General features: G+C 39.0%; 1 protein-coding gene across 5 annotated transcripts in view; it reads left to right on the top strand.

Annotated features, from left to right (window-relative positions):
* Positions 1-1,432: 1,432 nt before the first annotated feature.
* EYA1 (EYA transcriptional coactivator and phosphatase 1) overlaps positions 1,433-6,027 on the top strand; it is a 420,890-nt gene continuing 416,295 nt past the window's right edge. For 3 of the 5 annotated variants that reach the window (XM_025477983.3, XM_025477982.3, XM_025477975.3), the window contains exon 1: positions 1,433-1,911. The gene's annotated coding sequence lies outside the window, so the exon portion shown is untranslated. The remainder of the gene's footprint in view (positions 1,912-6,027) is intronic. The other 2 variants (XM_049103811.1, XM_025477986.3) reach the window with 2 other exon arrangements.

The raw sequence follows: 6,027 nt of genomic DNA, 5'->3' as shown, positions 1-6,027 counted from the left end.
TGGAGTCCCATCCAGTCTTGGATGCTAAGAGCAGAAGAGTTTGGCCCTGCTTCCCTCCTGAAATTCTGGAAGGAAGTAGCCTCACAGTATTTGCTCTTTCTATCTGGGGTTGCTGTGAAAATGAAAACATGGCAGAGGGGAATACTTAGAGTGACAGAAATTTTAATATACCAACCTGCATCCCCTATACCTTAGATCTGGCTTAGAGGAGATCTCATGCACGTATGTCCCTATGCACACATCTAGGATAAATTCAGTGCAGGGTGAGAAGCAGTGGATGCTAAGTACTAGACCTCCTTGGCTCAGACCCATGGCTCAGACAGCAGGAGATGTTGGCACTGCCCATCAGTAGATGGGGCTAGGTGCTGTAGGATAGAGGCCAGAAACACAGACCTCTCCACAAAGACCTGAGAGAAACAGAGGCAACATTCAGACATCCAGACATCTTTTCCTGAGGTTGGTGAGGGACAAAGTCCTTGAGAGAGGAGAAAGGTCAATAACAAGTTTGTCCTTTCCAGTGACTAAGTCTAAACCTTGAACTGATGATTTGCCCTAACGTATCTCTACTGCAAACCACAATGACTGAATTGATCTGAACTGGACAGCTTCAGTTATTTCTACTATAGATTGGGCATTAACCACAATGGTGACACATATGAGAAGATACAGTGTTGGCATTTTACAAAAATACTGTAGAATAAACCCATCTTCCACCACACCTTATTGGCATTTTGCAAGGACCCCTACTGAAAGCACTCTCACCTTTTTTCATATTTTACAATTAGTTATTCATGTAGGTATTTCCCCCTTACTAAATCCCGGCAAGGCCTATATTTTGTACATCTTTTTGTAGCACCAACCCTGTTCATAGTAGGTGCTCAGTAAATGTGGATATTTATCAAACTGAGTTGGGTGGGGTTTTTTTCCCTAAATTAAAATGTCAGTGTTTTTTTTTTCCTAAGGATAAATGTATTCTCTATTTTGCAATAATTTCAGAGCTAAAGGGATATCAGCGATCCTTAATTTTATTTTATCATGTATTTTCTAATAGCCAAATTGTTCAGGTATGTGTGCATGCACATACATATATAGTGATGATATAACATGACTTGGCTTGGTTGTTCCTAAATTAGCCAGAGTCCTTCACCGCACGGGCCATGGCCATGGTCTTGTCTTCTGCTAGGGTATTTGGGCAGTAGTGACTTTATCCTTTGGGTATCCATGCTTCTCCAGAAGTAGGCGTATGCCTGGCTCTCTTTTCATGCAGCCGACTGTGTTTAGGTTGCTGCCAGCCCCTACCTACTAAACTTCCATTGAGCTGTCAAAGTAGTTTTATCGTGCATGGCTAGATCATTTTTTTCCCCTGCCATGTTAAAATTAACCCAGAACTCATCATCGCATAAAGTCGCTGAATTGTTCTTTCCAATAGACATTACCTCTTACTTAACAGCCTTGTTTTTACCCTCCTGAAATTGCAGTGTCTGGCATCCAGAGATATGAGCTGCATGAATGCAGGACAACACAGGCACACGAGTCTCAGCACTGCAGAGTGGCTGCGGGCCCCACGATTCCATCTGACCCAAGGACCCATAAGTACCTCTCGGAAAGAGAATCTGCGGACCAAACACACTGGGAAGATTAGTGGGATGGCGATGGACCCTTGAGGGTGCCATGACATTGCAGAGAATGGCATCCAGTGCTGCTTCCCCCCCTCTGCTACCTTCCCATTCTTGGTGACTTTTGCCTTACTACCAATTCTGCATGCTGATGCAGTGCCCTTGCTCCTTTTGCTGTCACTGGTCATTCTTCTTTTAAACTGTTCTCCACGATACTTGACTGCATCCTGAGAAGCATTATCCCGCTCCAAAGGACTTGTCTCCTACTTACTGAAGGTGGTCTCAGGCTACTCTGGTGAGTACCATTCTGACTTCCCTTTAACTTAACTAACTCTCTCCCTGGATACTAATGAGGTGTCTGAAAGTGCTAACTCTGTTGTCTTAGCTTGCTAATTGCCTTCTTCAAAACATAAGAGATTTCATGACCCACTGTGTCACCTCTGCCCTTTGACCTATTCCGATGACACCTATAAGCATTCATGCAAGAATGTACATAAGTGTACCAAATAGCCTGAGATATTATCACATTTTGGTGGACTACTCTCAACACCTGTTAATGGATTTTCTTTTTTTTTTTTTACTCTGGTTGGCTAAAACATGAATTTTTGGACAACTGAAAAATATTGAGCCTTTGTAATCTAAAATGCAGTGTCCTTATAAAAAGCTTCCTGACATTTAAACTATAATAACTTGAGTTTAAAATGCACAATAAAGATGATGTTTATACAGAATGTAAAACATATTTTTTAAAGTTTAGGACCACATTACCCAACTTTGCACACCATATTCTTATTTCAGATTCTATTACAAAAGATGACTACCACACATGGGTAAGTTAGTTTGCCCCCTTGGCTTCTAGAATTTAAGTACAGGCCAGCTGTGAGAAGAAAATTCACTGCTTACAAACAGGAAGATGCAGATGGTTTATATCATACCTATAACCTAAATTATTAAAGTTAAAATATTTAAAACAGCACCTGGACCTTATAAAAATTCTATGTTATAGATGGATTCCAAACTGTTTAGCAATAACAATCATAATGGCTTATATAATTTTCTAAGAAATTTTCTTTTAAAATTAAATGACTGTTTGATGCTTCTCAAAGTTGATTTGTGGGTAGGGTTCTAGTCTGAGAAAAATCTGCTTTTATTTTTGAGTGATAGCAACATGAAAGAAACATATTTTTACCTCCTTTGCTGTTTTTCTTTAAAATTGCTCAAAAACATCTAAACGCTGAACACCAGGCAGTTCTTGTAGGTAGAGCTTGATGAGAAAAGCAAATTGGAAAAAGGTCTCCAAGATTCAGTGAATTGGTTTGAAAATGCCAGACTACATGCATGAAATAGAAGATTGTATTAGCTGAAACAATACTATAAGATTTTTGCCCAGTTTATTACAGTAAATAAAAAAGTTCGCCACCAACAGTTCCTCCCTAGATACAAATGCAAAACAATCAATCTAGATAACTGGTTAATTTGGACTTTGAAAACATTAAACGAACATTTGATTGAAATGGTTATTGGGCAAATTCTTTACAATGTCTTTCAGGCTTTGTCCATGCCCAGTAGGTCAGGAATCTTGTGTAGAGAAAAACTGCAGGGCAACCAGTAACTGAGGGAGGTAAGGATGCATGTTACCCTGAGCTCAGACTCTTCAGTTCCAGGAGTACGGGCCCCAGCAGAGGTACTTGCAAAATCTGAAGAGAAAACAGAGATATGTGCCATGGGATTCACTCGATGCCAGTTAGTTTCTTTTGCATAGTTTTACTTTGATTTTGCCAAATTCACATTACAGAGACTTTGAAATAAGTGAGGAAAGAGTTGATAGGAAATAGTTCTGACCAATTAATTTTCAAAAAGGTATTTTAGTTAGTTTTTGATTTTGTTCATAACCCTTTATATAACAGAGTTTTTATTTCTTGTTTAGGATTGTTTAGGGTCTCGTGGTCATAATTCTGGATTTCAGTTCTCTTTCAAAACACCTAAGTGTGTTTGAAATGTAGGTGATTAGGCTGAACATGGCCTTCAGGGTATAGGCTGGGAGGCATTTTGGTTTAGCTTTGCTTTTACATCTTGTTCCCTTCTTTCCTTTAAAAATGGATTAAGGTGTACGATTATATGACGCTCTCCAAAAATATTATATATTTGTACATAGTATATCAATGCATCAATTGTATAGATAGCATAATCAGTTTTACCAACATTTTGTTGAATTTGACAAATCACATTCAACCTATTAAAGGCAGTGGTTAAGACTCCAAGCTAAAAATACACAAAATCTGGAAAATACCTAAGTTAGAATTCTGCTGCCAATGTTTGCACAGATACAGTAGGCACACAGAGAATATGGACGTATCACTGAAGATTTTTGTTTATGTTTGCCTAAAATATTGACTGCAAAAGAGTTTAGGATAAAGTGAGCAGCATGACAATGATGCATTCTTCTGATCAGAGATCAGACTGCTATTCCATTTGCAGAGCTACTGATTGAAGACAACCAGCCTATCTTGATAGGCAGAGAGTGGTAGACTTGAGGTTGAATTTCCCCCGTGTTCCTCTGCTTCTTTCAGCATCATTCATCTTATAAACATTGAGAACTTGCTGAATGCCAGACAAGTGCCGGGCACTAGAAATGCAAGGTTAAAAAAGACATCATTCCTACCTTCCAGAACTTAGAGTGGTGCTGCAGGAAGAAAGGGCAAACTGCGGCAGCCCGGGTGGCTCAGCGGTTTAGCGCCACCTTCAGCCCAGGGCCTGATCCTGGAGACCCAGGATCGAGTCCCACGTCAGGGTCCCTGCATGGAGCCTGCTTCTCCCTCTGCCTGTGTCTCTGCCTGTCTCTCTCTCTCTCTCTCATAAACAAATAAAATCTTAAAAAAAAAAAAAAAAAGAAAAAAGAAAGGGCAAACTGGTAAATAAATGCAGGCAAATGGATAGATTTACACTGAATAAGTGAGCTCAGATTGACTTGGTGAGCACACATACATGCACACACACACACACACACACACACAAAATCTGCCTCTAACTCTAAGCTTCTTGCACACATTAACTGTGCCCTTTAAAATGTGAATCCGGTCACATCATTACAACCACTCACCCCTGATTAAAATCCTTGTACAGTTCTCTACTCCTTTGAGGCTGAAAACAAAGCACCTTAGTACAACTGCCTACAGGAGTGTCATCACCCAGCTCTGGTGTCCCTCTTCACTCTCTGGTTCCAGCCATGCAGGCTTATGATTCTTCTGAAGAGATGTAACTTATATACCATAAAAATCACACTTGGCCTGTTTTAAGTGTGGAATTAAAAAAACTCTAGTTTATCACCACAGTCTGAATTTAAAACATTTCCGTCACCCTAAAAGGAAACTTCATATCTGTTTATCGTCAATCGTCAGTCCCAATCCCCACCCCTGCCCTGGGTAATCCTTAATCTACTATCTATCTTTATAGATTTGCCTTTTCTGGACATTTCATATAATTATATAATATGCGTTCTTTTGTGATTGGCTTCTTTCACTACACAGTATGTTTTTGAGGTTTATCCATGTTATAAACATATATCAGTACTCTGTCTCTCTTTATTTTAGGATAGTATTCTGTTGTATGGATTGACCATGCTTTGTCTATCCATCCCTCAGTGGATGGACATTTGGTTGTGTCTATTTGGGGGATATGATGAAAAATGCTACTATGAACATTCACATACAAGTCTTTGTGTGGACATATATTTCACTGTTTCTGGGTCGATACCTAGGAGTGGAATTGCTGGATCATATAGTAAGTCTATGTTTAACTTTTTATGAAAAATGATTTTCCAAAGTAATTCGCAATTTCCACAGTTTCATATACTCCTGTTAATATATAATGTATATTGGTTCCAATATATAAAGGTTCCAAGTTTTCTACATCCTTGTCAATGCTTGTTCATACCTGCCTATTATAGCCATCCGTAGGCTATAAAGTGGTATCTCATTGTGGTTTTGACTTGCATTTCCCTAATAACTAATAAAGTTGGACATCTTTTCATATGTTTATTGGACATTTGCACCTCTTCTTCAGAGAAATATTTATCCAAATCATTGACCCACTTTATTTGGGTTGTCTTTTCGTTCTTGAGTTTTCAGACTTCTTTATATATTCTGGCTGCAAGTCACATATCAAATATATGATTTGTAAATATTTTTTCCTATTCTGTGGGTTGTCTTTTCACTTTCTTCATGATGTCTTTTGAAGTACAGAAGGCTTTAATTTTTATTAAGTCCAGCTTATCTATTTTTTTTTTATTCTACGTGTATGCTTTTGCTTTGATGTTGTGTCTAAGAAATTGGTGTCCAACCCAACTCTGCTCCTGGATGTAAACCTCTCCCCCCCTCCCCCCATGCCAGCCTTTGTACATGGTATTCCTTCA

Source organism: Canis lupus, chromosome 29 (assembly GCF_003254725.2).
Source record: "Canis lupus dingo isolate Sandy chromosome 29, ASM325472v2, whole genome shotgun sequence".
In the NCBI taxonomy this organism is placed as follows: Eukaryota; Metazoa; Chordata; class Mammalia; order Carnivora; family Canidae; genus Canis; species Canis lupus.
This window is presented reverse-complemented; position numbering and strand designations above follow the sequence as displayed.